The sequence below is a fragment of the Prosopis cineraria genome, unplaced genomic scaffold (genome assembly GCF_029017545.1).
Source record: "Prosopis cineraria cultivar Desert tree isolate PC_DT_omini unplaced genomic scaffold, ASM2901754v1 PC14, whole genome shotgun sequence".
Classification (NCBI taxonomy): domain Eukaryota; kingdom Viridiplantae; phylum Streptophyta; class Magnoliopsida; order Fabales; family Fabaceae; genus Prosopis; species Prosopis cineraria.
Genome location: NW_026555345.1, coordinates 10867167 through 10885985, shown reverse-complemented (window position 1 = coordinate 10885985; position 18819 = coordinate 10867167). Strand labels below are relative to the sequence as shown.

The 18819-nt window shown below is 31.8% G+C and overlaps 1 long non-coding RNA gene across 1 annotated transcript; it reads right to left on the bottom strand.

Moving 5' to 3' along the window:
• Window positions 1-4951: 4951 nt before the first annotated feature.
• On the bottom strand, window positions 4952-14458 carry LOC129292661 (uncharacterized). The gene is made up of 3 exons (XR_008588928.1): window positions 12581-14458; window positions 11739-11800; window positions 4952-10587 (listed from the first exon to the last, which is right to left on the bottom strand). It is a non-coding gene; the product is annotated as an uncharacterized LOC129292661 (long non-coding RNA).
• Window positions 14459-18819: the final 4361 nt, after the last annotated feature.

Here is an 18819-nt window from a genome sequence, read left to right as displayed (position 1 = left end):
CTATACACTACGTGACAATTCATTCATATCACACAAATAACAATCACACTCAAAATGACCACCAAACCCCCACCTAACAATAACACAAACGGGTGTATAAAATTTAACACACATATCAACTTGGTCATTTTGGCACATAAATCGCTTCAATTAAATCACTTGTAATTGTAACTTCGCCAAGCACACACAACATCAACCTTGGACTAAGATACGCATACTTATCACAAATTCATAAAGTGATATCCTAAAATAATGTCATGTTCTTAAGTTAGCATTATATATTAACAATATTTATTATAAACCCAAAAGAGAAAGGGGAAGAGTTATACGACTATGCTTATTACTCTTTAGACACCACTCCTTTTCCCTTGCCCCTAGCAGAGCCCTCACCTGTAAAATATAATCACGGGGTGAGCTAAACATCTCAATAACCAATATAATTTATCAAATGTTTATTACCATAAATAACCATGTTAAAGTATTAAAACTGAGGTAATATCACGTATATCAAATTATAAGATAGATTCATGTTTTCACAACAATTCCACACTAGTATAATCATTTAACCATCGAACCTCCGATGCTCCCCGACATGAAATCATAAGCTCTCTTGGATCAATCACTTGTTAACTCGTATATATTTTCGGTGGTAGAAACACCTTGTCAAAGTAATCTAACCCACCTATGGACTATGGTTTTTCCCTCTTCACACACTTGTGATAGAGGTATTGTTGACTCCTAACTGCACCTTAACAGGTATTAAGGAGTTGCCAGATTGCCCAGATGTCCTATAATAATAGTCCCAAATAATGCTGCACCGGATGTCCCATGGTGTTAGCTTGACTATATAAATTTTTTACTCACATATCTCCACACACACATCCCCACATATATCGAGTGAACTCCCACTCTCTATGATCATGCTTTTTATACTTATCACTACTCCACATTTCCATAGTATTTACTTTCATATCATATAGATGTGTGTGTGTACATATCTCTTGAAATCAATGACTTTTTGAATTCCATTTCACAAACCAATGTTCATGCTAAAATCATTTTTCAATATCAAATCATGTACAAAATTTTTAAACAACAAATTCATCACTTTGTATTTACTTCTATACAATTATAATAATTAATAAACATAATAAACTATGTGGTTACTTTGACCCTTTATCACACAAAAGGTTTACATTGGCTCAACATTAGCTCCACACATTCTATACACACGATGTAACTCGAGGAACGCTCAATTTACACAATCAAATGACAATCGTCAATTATCATTCTGAATAACTCATAACAATCAAATTTTTTTTCTAACACCACCAATGTGAACACTATATTTTGTCTGAGTATTTTTAAATTTAATAAAAATAATAATGAATTCAACCAAAAAAAATATAAAAATACAAAAGTAAAATTTAATCCTTTTTAGGATTATATTTTCAAAATAAAAAAATATTTTAATTAATAGGTTTAATGTTATATTCTGCTGATTAGGATTTTATTTCTTTAGCTCATTAAAACAATTAAAATATAATAAATATAAAAAAAATGAAAATTTAATCCTTTAAGGATTATTTAAAAATAAATAAATACAAAAAATAAAAATAAAAATTGTGGTTATATATATATATATATATATATATGTAAATTGAAGGTTAAATGCTACTATATATAAATTGAAGGTTAAATGCTACTATTAGTTCTGGTCCTTCAGTATAGAAACAGCAAATGAGCAGAAAGGAAGCTTTACACAGCAAAACACACACACGTGAAGCAGACGTAGACGGCACACAGCAGAAGAAGAGCAGACGCTAAGGTGAAATAGAGAACACAGAGATGCAGATGGCACATAGCAGAAGCAGGGAGCAGAGAAAAAAATTAAGTTAGAGACGCAAAGGAGCAGAAGAGAGACACACGCATATGCATGCGCAAGGCTTTATCTCTGAAAATGCATGTATAAAGAAAGGGGGAGAGGACTCGGCCACGCAAGTAGAAAAGAAAGGACAGTAGACTCAACCAGAAAGACAGTCAAGTGGAGGGAGATGTGACAGAAGAGAGACATGATAGAAGAGAGAAAAATAGAGTATGGAGACCACACGCACACAGGCAGAAAAAGAGGGGAGATGCACGTAGAAGAGGAGACCGAGAGAGTGGGAATGAGGGAGTTGGTGATGGAGAATAAGTTGGAGAAAGAAGAGAGGCCGATGGGAGAGAGAGCAGCAGTAAAAATAGAAGAAGAAAAAATAGAGCATAGTCACACCACTCAAACCGGAAGAAAACGGAGGGAGGACCTGTCATTTTGCTTCGAATGTTGTAGGGGGTCTAAACAGAGACCGGAGACGACCGAGAGTCTGAGAGGGAGTGCTTTCTAGAAAAAAAAGAGATTGAGAGTGGGAGAAGGAAAAAAACCCAAAAAAAAGAAGAGGAAAACTAGAGGAAGGAGAGAGCTGGGAACGAATGAGAAAATGGAGCACAGTGGGAGAGAAATGAAAATGCAGAAAAACAGAGCATGGGATAATGGTGCAGTCATGGAACTGATATTCTCTGGAGCATTTACTATAGGAAAGCTTAAAGGTGTGGTTTCCTCTCAATGCAATGCTTGAACACAATGTCTTAATAATGCCTGGTAAGCCAACTTATATTGCTCTTCCTTCCTTTTGTTTACTGAAAATTCAAGATTGAATGGCTCTTCATGTATCACCTTAAGATCGTATGTGAACATGGGAAGTTTGAAAATGTGTTGATGTGCGTTAATATCAAGTATTGTCTTGAGATTCTTTACTTTAATTTTACCACTGAAATACAGCCACTTTGTTGATTTTTTTTATATATGCATTTGCATGGTACTTGATATTTTGTATAGATATTCCTTTTCCTGTTTAGTTTAATCTTTATAATTTTCATGATTTTTGGAGCCCATTTACATAGTCAAATATACTGGCTTTTATTTTTCCGCTATTGGTTCATTACAGCTTACATCTTAATTGGTCAATTTTTCTCTTCCTACACAGAGGCATTTTTGAGCTGAATTTTTATATTCATGTTTCTCTACATGTGTAATTTGATATATAAAACTTTAAATTATCATTCTTAAAATTCATTTGTAGAGTGAAATACAATAATTTTTGAATGATAGACAACAAAAAAGGGATATTCTTAAATAACCAATATCGCAAGAGAAATTTAAAATCTCCATAGGCTCTTAAAATGATCATCTATCGTGTAAATTAATAAGATTTCACAGGTATGAAAATCTAACTTTTATATATATATATATATATATATATTAAAAATGGATCCCAATGGCCTACCATTAAAATTAATTCTCTTTTTATAATCTAATATAATAAATATTTGAGTCTCACGTGATATTTCAATAATCTTTATAGAGAATTAAATTAATTACTTTATCGTGTAGGATAATAAATCCTCACAGTTATCATGATTCACAATTTGTATGGTAAATACATAAACAAATTGTTGTAAATAAAGTAATAAACATTTTTTATAATATTAATTAATTAAATTAATAAATTCAAATTATAATTATATTTTCTAATTAGATATTTTGGTCACGTGAGATTTTTTTAAAACTTTATAGACCTTTAAGATAATCGTACTACCGTGTGAGTCAATAAGGCTTTGCAAGTATGACGATTAAGATTTCTATATTTAAAAATATGTGTTATATAATTACACATTAAAATATATTTAAAGTGAATATTATTTAATCCTTTTATTGTGAGAAACTTTGAATCTCTGTAGATATTTTGGATAATTTTATATTGTGAAAATCAATAAGATTTCACAGATATGAGGATTAATTTTGTATATGATAATATGAGTTTCAAAGGCCCATCATTAAAATTAATTCTTTTTTTAATTTAAAATAATAAAATATTTATATCTCATGTAAGATTTCAAGACTCTTTGTAGATATTTAAGTTAAGTACATTATCGGGTGAAATAATAAATTCTTGCAGATTTCGTGATTCTCAATTTATATGGTAAATAAACAAATAAATTTGGTAAATAAAATTATAAATTTTTTTAATAATAAAATTAATTAATTAAATTAATGTATTAAATCTTTTGATCATATGAGATTTTTGAATGTCTATAGACCTCTAAAATAATCATCTTATCATGAAAGTTAATAAAACTTCGCAGATATAGCGATTAAGATTTCTATATTTAAAAATATAAATTGTACAATTATGCATTAAAATATATTTAAAATATATATATTACTTAATCATTTATTGTGTGAAGATTTTGAATATTGACAGATATTTAAAATAATCATATTACCATAAAAGTCAATAAAACTTTACAGGTATAATAATTAAGAGTCTTTTAAAAAAATATATGTACATATATGCTTAAAAAACTATTATTAATACTTAAAAAATATACATAAGAATATAAATAAATAAATAAAGTTGCTAAATTCTTTTATTGTGTGAGATTTTGAAATCTCCGTAGATATATAGAATAATTGTATTATCGTATGAGCCAATAAGGCTTTGCAGGTATTGTGATTAAATTCCCATCATAAAAAATAAAAAATAAAAAAATAATTTTAAACTCTTTTATTTTCAAAAAAATAATTTAAACTCTTATTCCAAAAATTTAAAAAATAGAGAAAATAATTGAAATTAAATCACTTTTTGCAATTAAAACACACATATCAAAATTTTTAAAAATTATTTTATTTGCAAAATGGTGAATTATTTCTAGTTAATTTCTCTTCAAAAAAATATTTTCACCAACAAACTTATAAGCTCAAACTACGTGGACTTTAATCCCTATCACAAGGTACGTAGGCCTTAGAGTTGGATTCTGAGTCAAGTCCTCTCTCATAAATAAATAAATATTGCTCACTCAATTATTATCATTTTTTTTATCAAACACATGAATATAAAAGGAATAATTAAAATAATTTTAAAACCATATTTATATAGCACAGTAAATTTCAAGTAACCGTTCTTACGAACGGGTGTTGTGGGGTGCCTAACACTTTTCCCACACTTAATTGACTCTCGAACCTATTTTTTATTTTTACAGACCACCCTTATCCTCTTAAAATTTTGGTGGCAATTCCCATTTCTTCGGTCTTCTTTCTGAAGGCCAGAACCTCCACTCTCACGCCGTTCGCGTCGCATTTTCGGGTGCGATAACCAACCATTCTCAAATACTCTAACCATCCTATTAAACATCCCAACATATCAAAATTACTAGCCAATTCCCCACATTGTCTCAAAACCTCTAGATTATACCTAAGATTCATCCAAACCCTCAACAAAAATTTTCAATCACCATAAAAATTATAAACTTAGGATTAGAAGCTTGATTTTACTCCCTAAGACCTTAAATGGACCAATGAGTTTGTTCGAAACCTAAGGGTACCGAGATCAAAGCCCCCATTGCCTTACCAATCTAGTTTTTTGCATAAAAGAGGGAGAAGAAGGAATGTGGAACTTATCCAATTGTGATTCAAGCTCTAAATGCTCCCAACGTCGCTCTCTAGTTTTCCTTCTTTCTTTTTTCTATTTTTGATCTATTTTCACAAACTGATATGTGCTGATTTTGTAGGTGCGCTGTGGTGCATTGACATGCCCGACGCGGCATATGGCACAAAAAGCCACACTAAAATTTAAACTCCTTTCCATACCATGGCCCACTTGAACATCAACCTAGCCCTCTTCTAAGACTGTCCAAGGATTCAAAAACTATATTAGTCTCCCATAAACCTCATTAATCAATACTTCATTTTAATTGATCAATTTACCCTTGAAAATACTGATAATTACTAATTGGGAAACTTAAGATATTACAATTCTTCCATCCTTTTAGGAATTTTGCCCTCAAAATTTAGAATCTCGCACAAACACACTATAGAAATAATTGAGAATATAATTGCCTCATTTTGTCCTCAGTCTCCCAAGTCGCATCATTGAAAGTCATACCTTTCCTAAAGACCTTAACCAATCGAATAATCTTGTTCCTTAATTGTCGATCTTTCACATCCACAATCCATTCTAGTTCAGCTGGATAAATCAAGTTTTCCTGAAGTTCCACCTCTTTTAGTTCAATAACATGAGGAGGATATGATTGATACTTCTTGAGCTAACTCACATGGAACACATCATGAACACCTGATAAACTTGACATAAGGCAATCTGATAGGCAACAAGTCCTAACTTTTACAAAATCTTAAAGGGACTAATAAACTTGGGAGTCAATTTCTTAGCCTTTATCGATTTTCTAACGCCAGTCATTAGCATGACCTTCAAAAACACATGATCACCCACCAAAAATTCCAACGGTCTTCTACACCAATCTACATAGCTCTTTTGTTGACTTTGAGGTGTCAACAACTTTTGCTTGATTAATTGGATCTTCTAGATGGTTTAATTTGCCAAATCCAAACCCTCTCGCTCTATTCTATCCAACATAGAGGCAATCGACATCTTCTTCCATATAATGCTTCATATGGAGCTACTCCAATACTAGAATGAAAACTATTATTATAAGTGAACTCCACTAGCGATAGGTGTATATCCCAGCTGCCTCTAAACTCTAAGGCATAAGCTCGCAACATATCCTCGAGCATTTGGATAGTCCTCTCAGTCTAGCTGTTTGTCTGTGGATGATAGGCCACACTAAATCTTAACTTAGTGCCCATTGCTCTCTGTAATACTTGCCAAAAGTTTGATGTGAACCTCAGATCATGGTCAAAGACAATGTCTTTCAACACCTTATGAAGTCTCACAATCTCATTCACATATGCCTCGGCATACTTCTTAAGTAAATATGTCGTCTTCACTATTAAGAAGTACGCTAATTTCATCAATTGATCCATAATTACCCATATTGCATCATAGCCCGCTTGAGTTCTAGGCAATCCAGTGATGAAATCCATTAATATACTATCCCATCTCTACTTTGGAATCTCTAATGGTTTCAAGACACCACCAAGCCTTTAGTGCTCAATCTTGACTTTTTAGCACATCAGACACCTAGCCGCAAACTTTATGACATCTTTCTTCATTCCTAGCTACCACCACATTTGTTTCATATCCTGACACATCTTGGTGAAACCAGGGTGAATATACTCACTACAGTGCGCTTCCTCTAGGATCATCTTCCTTATCTCCTCATCACTCGATATGCAAATCTAATCCCGATGAGTCACATATCCATCATCATTGGATCTAAATTATATGGGTCTTCTCTCTTCAATATCCTCATGGATTCTCAATAAATATTCATCCTCAAACTAAGCAGTTCACAACTCTTTTCAAAATTCATTAGTTATGACCGTAAAGTATACATTGTAGAATATCATCTGAGGTGGTTTCCTTTGAGTATCCAGGAAAGTCTCAACTAGTCGATACTCTTGGATCATCATGCGAGCGACATGCATCATTTTCCTACTTAGCACGTCGGCTACTATATTGGCTTTACCTAAATGATACTTGATCTCAAAGTTGTAGTCCTTGAGGAATTCCATTCACCTACGTTGTCTTATGCATAGTTCCTTCTGATCCACTAAGTGCTTCAAACTCTTGTAGTCATTATAATACTTCAAACACAAACCCATAGAGATAGTGTTGCTAAATTTTCAAGACAAAAACCACTGTTGCTAACTCCAGATCATGAGTTAGGTAATTTTCCTTATATGGTCACAATTTTCTTGAGGCATAAGCAACAACTCGCTCATCTTGCATTAAAACGCACCTTAAACCTTTCAACGATGCATCCATATAAACCACATACGGTAATCGAGCATTAGGAATAATCAGTATTAGTGTAGACGTTAGTTTCCTCTTCAACTCTTAAAATGTTAGTTCACATTTATTGGTCTACACGTACGACTAATCCTTTCAAGTCAACTTAGTCAATGGAGACACAATATGTGAAAATCCCTGAACGAATTGTCGATAGTAGCCTGTTAATCTCAAGAAACTTCTAATCTCTCTCATAGAGGTAGGCAGTTCCTATTTTAAAATAGAATCGACCTTGTGTGGATCTACAATAATCCCTTCTGCTAACACCAAGTGACTAAGGAATCTCACTTTCCTCAGCCAAAACTCATATTTACTGAGTTTGGCATACAACTTATTATCATTTAAAAGTTACAGGACAATACGGAGATGCTTCAAATGTTCCTCCTCATCTCTTGAGTAAATTAGACTATCATTAATGAACATCACCACGAACTTACCAAGATATGGATGGAATATTTTATTCATGAAGTCCATAAACATCGTTGGAGCATTTGTCAATTCAAATGGCATCACTAGAAACTCATAGTGGCTATATTTGGTGAGAAAGGCAATCTTTAGCACATCTTCAACCCTGACTCCCAATTGATGATAGCTAGATCACAGGTTAATCTTAAAGAATACTGCAGCTCCAACCAGCTAATTTAGTAAGTCATCAATCTTGGGCAATAGATACTTGTTCTTGACTGTCAACTTATTCAACTATCTGTAGTCAATACAAAGCCTCATACTACCATCCTTCTTCTTCACAAATAACACCAATGATCCCCATGGAGATATATTCAACCTTATGAAACTTTTCTCTAGCAATTCCTCCAGTTGTTTCTTTAGCTTTACCAACTTAGATGGAGACATCTGATATGGAGCTTTTGATATGAGTTTTGTTCTAGGCACAAGGTCAATAGAAAATTCTACCTCTCACTCAGGCGGCAATCCAGACACTTCTTTTGAGAATACTTTTGAAAATTTGTTTACCACTCTGATTCTCTCGATTCCTTCGTCATAAGCAACATGAACAGAAAAGAACACCATATATACCTAACAACCCTATTGAATGCACTTTTCTGCTTGCATTATAGACAAGAATCTTGACTGACTCGGTTTCACTGTAGGTGCAATGTATATTGGCAAGGATATTATCTTTCTTGCACAATCTAGTGTTGCATTATTTGCCGACAACCATTTCATACCAACTATTACGTCAATCCTAATCATGGGTAGACAAATTAAATCAATGGTGGTTGATCTATTCTCAAATCTCAAATCAACACCCAAACAAGTGCGATCAGTTCTTATAGAAATTCTCACCGACATTGACATATTAATCACATATGGTAAGGTATGCATAGGAAATTTCAACCTTAACACACAGTCATTAGAAATGTAAGAATGGGTAGCACCCGAATCAAATAAGGCATCTATATCACATTTGTGCAAAGAGATTTTACCTTTAATCAAATTGGGGACGCACCTGCCTCCTCCTAGGACAACGCAAATACCCTCTTAAGAATAGTCGATCTCTGTTCTATGGTACCCACTTTGCCCTCTTCACAATATTTGGCTATGTGCCCTATCTTGCTACACTTAAAGCAAGCCCAACACTTTCCCACATGGTATCTCCGACATTTCAAGCACTAAGGGGTTTTAGCCGTGTTAAGATCGATACAGGTACTGTAGAAGCCAGTTGAGTTGACTGTGCATTACTAGCACCATTCTTTGACCCACTGATCCTCTGGAAAGAGCCTTAGGACTATGGTCCCCTCTGAAAACTCTTCTTCTTCCTAAAGCTCCTAGAACTATCAGAGCTAAAACCAGACCTCTTACTAACTCCACTAGTAGGGCTAAGCGATTGTAAGAATCTGCCTTAACTATCCCTTCTCTCCTTAATCTTTTCCTCTCTGCCCTTTTCGCAGCTATTCTTAGCTTATTTCACATCTCATCATAAGATGTAATCTCAAACAAGGCCAACTGTTGTCAGTACTCAGGCCTCATCTTTTCAAGTAGCATCTCTGCCTTCCATTTTGAGTTATCATTTCCTATGAGATAGGTAGAGTACTTTGACAATTGATTGAATTTAGTGATAAAAGCTTCTTTATTAAAATTTCCTTGCTTAAATTTGTGAAACTCGACTTCTTTCTCTACTCTAAAGGCCATTAGGAAGTAGAAGTTAAAAAACCTCACTTTAAATTCATCCCACATCTACTTAACTCTACCCGTCGATCTCACTAACTTCCACTAATGTTTAACCTCTTTTACAAACAATACAGAGGCTAAAGTCACCTTCTGCTCCTTTGAACATGGCACAATCTCAAAGATTATTTTAATTCTCTCAATCCACTCTTCGACTTCACCCTTTTTCATTGTTCCATCAAAGGTAGATGGATGAAACCATGAGAAACTCTTCCATGCTCGATCCATGGAATTTTGTGAACCACTGCCATCCATAACTCTCGATTGCTTAGGTGTGCTCTCATCATGTGCTTCATTCTCTTGCTCATACATCTCTTCTTCATTTTCTATTATTCTACTATCACATTTTGCTCTATCATTCCTCAATACACCTTGACCTCGCACCTAATTACATATTTCTTGCATTAAGTTCCTTATCTCTAATAGCAAGGCCTTATTATCCTGTGGCTCATTCCTCAATTGTTACAAGTTCTAACCAATCAAAATGTGATTCTCTGGTGGTAGCTTATTGGTCTTTGGTACCACATATGTATTAGATAGGTTATCACCTATAGCTGTTCTAGCGGTTGTTCTTCTTGCCATCCTCTCTCTTCTCCTAAGAATGGAAGTAACCACAACAAGAATAAGCGTTAAATGATTTAACTATGCAAAGAGAAGGTAAGTGTAATGAATATATATGCCAACTTCTAAACATGAATGCAACAATAATATAATCCAACATAACAATCACACATACCAGTCTCGAAACAATTGAAACTGATACTAAATTATAATGTCCGCCTTGATATTACCAGGATAACACTCATACACGTCGTTGTTGTAACTAGAATTAAAGAAAATCTCAAGTAAAAGTTATCACAAACCAATAATTTAAAAGATAATTAGTTTAAAACAATGAGATCCCAAGAAAACCCTTCTTAAAATATTATTATTTGAGCTCAAACCACAGTTCAAAATCAATTAAAAACAAATACAGAAGCATGAAAATCAAACTACTTTAAAATAGGCTAAAACAAGCCATTTTTTTTTCAAAAATCTAGCCTGTCCGCCACAGTGGATGGCACAAAGGGATGAGTCCCTCAAAGGCCACTTGCGCTGTAATGCAACTACCATATGCTGTGGCTCACATCTATTGTCATGATAGCAGATTGCTGTCATGATAGTTCTCCAAACTTTTGGAGTACGCCGTTTCACCATTCGATGTCCAATTTAAGCGATTCAAATATCCACATGAAGTTCTTCAAGCCCTCTAGCTAATGGCACTAGTCTCACACTTGAACTATCATCCATTTAAATAATAGATACCTGAATTCAAAATGGTTTGTTTCTACTTCAACACACACACACACAAAGGTGTCTGACTCACAATGTCAAATGCCATTAGCTCTAGAGATACATTGACCACTTCAAATGGACCACACATTACATGAAAATTCATTCATATCACAAAAATAAACAATCACACTCAAAATGACCGCCAAACCCCTACCTGACAATAACATTAAAGGGTGTATGAAATTTAACACACATATTAACTTAGTCATTTTGGCATATAAATCACTTCAATTAAATCATTTATACTTGTAACTTGGCCAAGCACACACAGCATCAACCTTAGACCAAGATACGCACATTTATCAAAAATTCATATAAGTGATATCCTAAAATAATGTCATGTTCCTAAGTTGGCATTGTATATTGATGATATTCATTACAAACCCAAAAGAAAAAGGGGAAGAGCTATACGATTATGCTCATCACTCTTCAGATGCCCCTTCCTTCTCCTTGCCCCCTACAAGAGCCCTCACCTGTAAAATATAACCACGAGATGAGCTAAACATCTCAATAACTAATATAGTTCATCAAATGATTATTACTATAAATAACCATGTTAAAGTATTAAAACTAAGGTAATCTCACGTATATCAAATTATGAGATAGATTTATCTTTTCATAACAATTCCATACTAGTATGATTATCTAACTACAGAACCTTCAATGCTCCCCGACATGAAACTATAGGCTCTCTTAGATCAATCACTTATTAACTTGAACACACTTTTGGTGATAGAAATACCCAGCCAAAGTAATCTAACCTACCTACGAATTATGATTTTTTCCTCTTCACACACTTGTGATAGAGGCATTATTGACTCATAACCACGCCTTAACAGATACTAGAGAGTTGCCAGATTGCTTAAATATCCTATAGTAACAGTCTCATATAATGATGCACTAAATGTCCCATGGTGCCAGCCCAACCATATGGATTTTTCACTCACATATCTCCACACACACACATCCCCACATATCATAGGTGAACTCCCACTCTTTATGATCATGCTTTTCATACTTATCACTGCTTATCCATATTTTCATAACACTTACTTTCATATCATGTGTGTGTGTGTGTACATATTCATTGAAATCAATAAATTTTTGAATTCCATTTCACAAATCAATGTTCATGCTAAAATTATTTTTCAGTATCAAATCATGTACAAAATTCTTAAACAACAAATTCATCACTTTGTATTTACTTTTACACAGTTATAATAGTTAATAAACATAATAAACTATATGGTTACCTTAACCCTTTGTCATACAAAAAGTTTACCGTGACTCAACGTTAGCTCCACATGTTTTATATACATGATATAGCTCAAGGAATGCTCAATCTACACAATCAAGTAATAATCATCAATTATCACTACGGATAACTTCGAATTTACTAGGTTTTAAGTACTCACAACACTCAAATTCCTTTTCTAACAACACCAACCATTCTCAAACATTCTAACCATCCTATTAAACATTCCAACACACCAAAATTACTAGCCAATTCCTCACATTGTCTGAAAACCTCTAGATTATACCTAGGGTTCATCCAAACCCTCAACAAAAAATCCTAGTCACCATAAAACTCATAAACTTAGGATTAGAAACTTGATTTAACTCTCCAAGACCTTAAATAGACTAATAGGTTTGGCCTAAACCCAAGAGAACTAAGAACAAAGCCCCCATTGCCTCATCAGTCCAGATTTTTGCATAAAAGAGGGAGAAGAGGGAATGTGGAACTTACTTAATAGTGATTCAAGCTTCAAATACTCATAACGTGGCCTAGGTATTGTGCCTTAGAAGACCATGAGGTCCTCTCTATCGCTCTCTCATTTTCCTTCTTTCCCTCTTCTGTTTTCAGTTTGTTTTCGTGAATTGATAAGTGTTGATTTTGCAAGTAAACCGTGGTGCATTGACACGCCAGCCACGGCGCATGGTACAAAAAGCCACACTAAAATTTAAACTTCCTTCTGTGCCATGGCCCACTCGAACATCAACCTAGCCAACTTTTAAGGCTGTCCAATGATCCAAAAACTTTACTAGTCTCCCATAAACCTCATTAATCAATAATTTATTTTAATTGACCAATTTACCCTTAAAAACACTGATAATTACTAATTAAAAAACTTATGATGTTACAGTGTCATCCTTGGCTAAACTCTTTATTAGTGAAGTTGTTAGGGAGGAATATTCTACTATGATTTTTAGGCCTAGACTTATAAGGATGTGGCAATTACGAGAACCAATGCGGATTTTACCTCTCAGTAATAGATACTTCATTGTGTCTTTCTCAATAAAGGAGGATCTTAATTATACATACCAAGAAGGGCCATGGATTATTGATGAACACTACCTATTAGTGCAAAAATAGAGGCTAAATTTTAATCCTTGGAAAGTAGAAACACAAAGGAGGATGGCCACTTGGATTTGTGTCTTAGATTTACTAATGGAGCTTTATAATGTGCAATTTATAAGAATGATAGGAGATAAGGTGGGGACTATACTAAAAATTGATAGATTAACCTCTGGATCATACAAAGGAGCTTTTGCAAGGATTTGTAGAGTTAGATTTAATTCAACCATTGATGCCAACCTTTAAATTTTATGGGGAAGAATACCAAATTGCTTATGAAGGGTTCATCTATCTTTATAAAGTGATGGTGATAGTGAATAGAATACATGTAGAAAAGAACAGCCAAGTGGAGGATCTTCAATAGGAGGGAATCACTGGGCATGATGTCACTACAACCAAACTAGTACGTTGGCATGGTTTTACTTGTTCAACAGCCATGTTTTTAAAATGTGGCAAAGCTTTTTTCCAATGGTTGTAAGAAAGCTTGGCTATATCAATCATGGCAAAAATATAGCCACGATTTAAAAAAAAAAAAAAAGTGGCTCAAAGCCATACTTCTACTAAAAACTGTGCCTTTTGTTCAGCTGTCAGACAGTCAGCCCTTTGTAGCCACATTTTTCACAAAAATGTGGCCATAAGGTTATTTGAAAAAAAATTTGGTAAATTTTTTCACTAGTTTCAAAATCTTAAAAATCTAAATTTCTATATTAAAGCCATGTTTTTTGAAAAAACGTAGCTACTGGCTTATTTTAATAAAAAATTTTTGGAAATTTAAATATTTCATGAAGCTTTTGTGTTGTTTAAATATTACAAATTATTATAGAAATTATTATTTTTTGCAATATTTAAAAAAATGTTTCACTCGATGTAATTTTAAAACTATTTTTGATAATTAAATTTAATTTATTTTATTATCAAATTATTGACCCAAACTATTTAAGTTACTTCCGTTGCTATTGATATAAAATTATGTTTTTACTAATAAATATTTTTAATTAATATTTCAAACATCCAGACATTTCCCAACTTGTAAAACAAAAAAAAAATATAATTAGAAATTTTAAATAAATGAATATATAAAAAATAATAATATATAAGAAATAAGGATAGAATAAGATAAAAAGATAGAATCTGAAATCAAATGAAGAAGATAAAGAATGAGTCAGATGAAGAAGAAAAAGAATGAAATTTGAAAGATACCTAAAGAATTGGAGCTAAATGAAAGAGCCCGGGAAGAGATTGAAATAAATGAAATAAGGTGAGGAACAAATGAACACAATGAGTGCGCGCGCGCGCGCGCACACATGTATATAAACTAAGATTAAGCCACTTTTTTTTTTTTAAAAAAAGGTGGCTAAATCAGCCATGTTTTAGAGGAAAAATATGGCTTAATGAGCTACATTTAAAAAAAAAAATTGCGTGGCTCGCTAAGTTTTTTTTTAAAAAATGTGGCTTCTCCAAGCCACATTTTTTAGAAAACGTGGCTGGAGATCAGTCCCTCTCAGTTTTCTTAAAAGTAATGTGCCTTAATTAAATCCACATGCTATTATTAATTTTTAAAAATAATTAAACTTAATTATCTTTTTTTATACCTACAAAATCAAATACCTTTTTTAATGATTAAAAATAACTAAATTATCCTAACAAAAAATTATTACATAATTAACTATTACATTATTTAATTGTAGATTTAAGAAAATAAAATTTATAATATTAATTTTAGCTCATTAATTTTAAAAAAAGTTAAATATTTTGTTTAATAATTAAATAAAATTTTTTTATTTTACTACTAAATAAAAATAAAAGTGACATATTTCTATTAATGATTGTGAATAAATTATTCTAATAACATAATCATTTTATAATTAACTATATTTTATTATGAAAATATATTTTTAAATAAAATTTAAGTGAATACAATTTATAATATTAATTTTAACCAAAAAAAATTTATATGATAGTAAATATATTATACTTCTAATTGATGAAAGTTATGTTGTTAACGTTAATATAAATAATTTATATATTAGTAACAATCTATCCCACCCATAAAAAATATTATTAACTGAAAAAAGCCTTAATATAAAATTGTTCATCAAAATTTCAACAAAGTTAGACATAAAGAAAACAAAAGAAATAAATATTCATTGGTTCATTACAGATGATAATTTCAAGCAGAAAATTTATCCATGAAAAGAGTTCGAAGAATTGTTCAAATTCATATTTGTTCTAATGTTTAGGATAGCATTGAAAGATGAATCCTACAAATAAAAACAAATATGCAACATTAGAAAATATAGAATGAAAAAAGTATAAATAAAATAAGTTGGGCGTATTTATTGAATTAAAGTGTCGCATTTTTTGGAAGAGTATTTTTCATTGTTAATAGAAGCAATTGTTGCATCAAAATATGATAATCATGACTTTTTAGCCCCACAATCTTCTATTGTCTCAAATTAACACATCTAGAAATGTTACTCGAATATTCATGTGGAATAGTAATATTTTTTAATGTCTTAAGAAAGACATCCTTATTAGACTTGCTCAATGTAAACTTGGCTGGACGAAATTTTCCCTTATCATCTAGCCACAATTTTGGCTTAATGCCCATTTCTTTCAAATCTTTTTGTGACTGTAAATGATCTTTTGATTTATCAGACTCATTCAATAATGTGAAAAGGACATTATCACAAACATTCTTCTCAATATGCATCACATCTAGACAATGGCGAAACATGTTATTTAACCAATAAGGTAAATCAAAAAATATACTTCTCTCACACCATTGTTGAGAATCCTTACCACTTGAATTTTGAGCCCTTTTTTTAGATCTTTCATCATTGGCCTTGCCCAAAAATCATTTTAAAACTTTCAACTTGTCTCAAAATTTCTCACCTTGATCGAACATTAGGTGGCATTCTCAACTCTGATTTTCCATCAAATCAAGCACGAGCCAACCTAAATTTGTGTGTACCATTTAAAATGTGTCGATGACCCATAAAACACCATTGTTGACTATCTAATAGTCGAAATGATGAGCAATAAAAATTACATGTCAGACATGCTAATCTTGTATGAACATTTCATCCAGACAATGCCCCAAGACAAAGAAAATCACTAATTGTCCACATTAATGCTGCACACGTTCTAAACATTTCATTAGACTAAGAGTCATATGTTTCCACTCTAACATTCCACAAATTTAAAAGTTCTTGAATTAAGGGCTACAAATACACATCAATGTCATTTCCTAGAGCTTTTCATCCGAGAATTATCATTGAAAGTATGAATGAACCCTATTTTATACACATATATGGGGCAAGATTATAAGGTATAAGAACCACTTGTAGATGTTCTAAACCAAAATTTAGATAAGTCATGTTAAAATTTTTCCATGCTTCAAAATCCCTCAAATGCTTTATCAAACCATCAACATTCTTTTCATCAACATGCCACCTCATATGCTTTGTAGTTTTAGATGACATAAATAGTCGTTGCAAATCGTGACTTTAATGGAAAGTATTTCAAAATTTTCACAGGTTTTTTCACTTGGTTTTTCTTTTTGGATATCAATTTCCATCTTGATGTATTGCATGTTTTGCAGATTTCTCTTTTGTCATCTTCCCCCCAATATAACATAAAATTATTTGGGCAAACATTAATTTTTTTATATTCCAATCCTAACTTAGTAATAGTCTTTTTGCTTCATAAAATGAAGAGAAAATTTTAGCAAATGGAAAAGCATCTGCTAATAATTCCAGAGTCATAGATAAAGCTTTGTTGCTTATACCACACAAGCATTTAATACAGTATAATCTAATTAAGAATGATAATTTTAAATATTTCTCACATCGTCATATAATTACTCTTGCCCATCTTGTACCAATTCAAACAATTCTTTAGTCTTTTCATTCATCCTTTGATTTTGATTTTGTAATGAATCCTCAATTTGAATTGAAGTTTCATTTTCTTCTTGCACACCAAAAGCATCACAAATTAATTTATGAATATGATCACTAGCCTCATTGTCTTATTCTTTACTTCCCACGTTAATTGGGCCATTGGAAGAAGCTACTCTCAATTTGCATTTTTCACCATGCAAAACCCAACATGTATATCTAAGAGGGAATGGTTTAGCAATTAAATGGTTCCAAACCTCTTCTCAAACATTCCATTTTTTAAAATTGCACTTATAGCAAAGACAAATTATTTTACCCTCAACACTACTATTTGCAAAAGCAAAATCTAAAAATTCTTTCAAACTATTCATATATTCTCTTGTGTTGTGAAGTTTAAACATTCAAGATTTATCCATTTTTTTGTATAAAATAAAAAATATTTATAATTTATTATATTTACATATTTTTTATTATGTAAATAAATATAAACAATGAAAATAAAAATATCAACATGCACAACATAAATTTAAGCACAACAAATAAATTTAATTTTAACATTAATATAGCATTTAAATTATCCTATATAAAAAATAAAAATTTCTAATAAAAAATTTAAAGCTAATAAAATACAACATAGATTCATGTCACAATTCATCATAAAAAAATTAAACATCTAATTTTAACTTATCCTATTCATAAATATTCAATGTATATTAAAAAATTAATAAATATCATACATAAAATTCTATATAATTAAAAAATGAAATATAACATAAGATAAAAAATAAATTACCTCAAATGTGCAGCGAAATATCAAATTTATAATGACTTCAAGAATTTTTCAACTCCTGAAAATATATAATAAAATATATTAAATATAAAAACATATATAAAATAAACAAAAAAAAAATAAAAGAAAGACGTAGGAAAGATAGGAAGCTCGCGCACCTGAATATGCTGAATATTTTGCATGATTTTGAAAACTGCAACGAGGGGTTTAAATAGAAGAAACTAAGCCATGTTTTCTACCGTGGCTCGATTTCTGACTTTTTGTCAGACCAGCCACGGTTTTGTTAGAAACCGTGGCTCAATTTCTGATAAAACTAAGTGAGCCATGTTTTTTGTGGAAAATGTGGCTCAATAAGCCATAGTTTTTGAAAAATCATGGCTTGAGTTCATTTTTTTTTAAAAAAAATTGATAACAGTTTTTTGTTAAAACGTGGGATTATCTAATGGT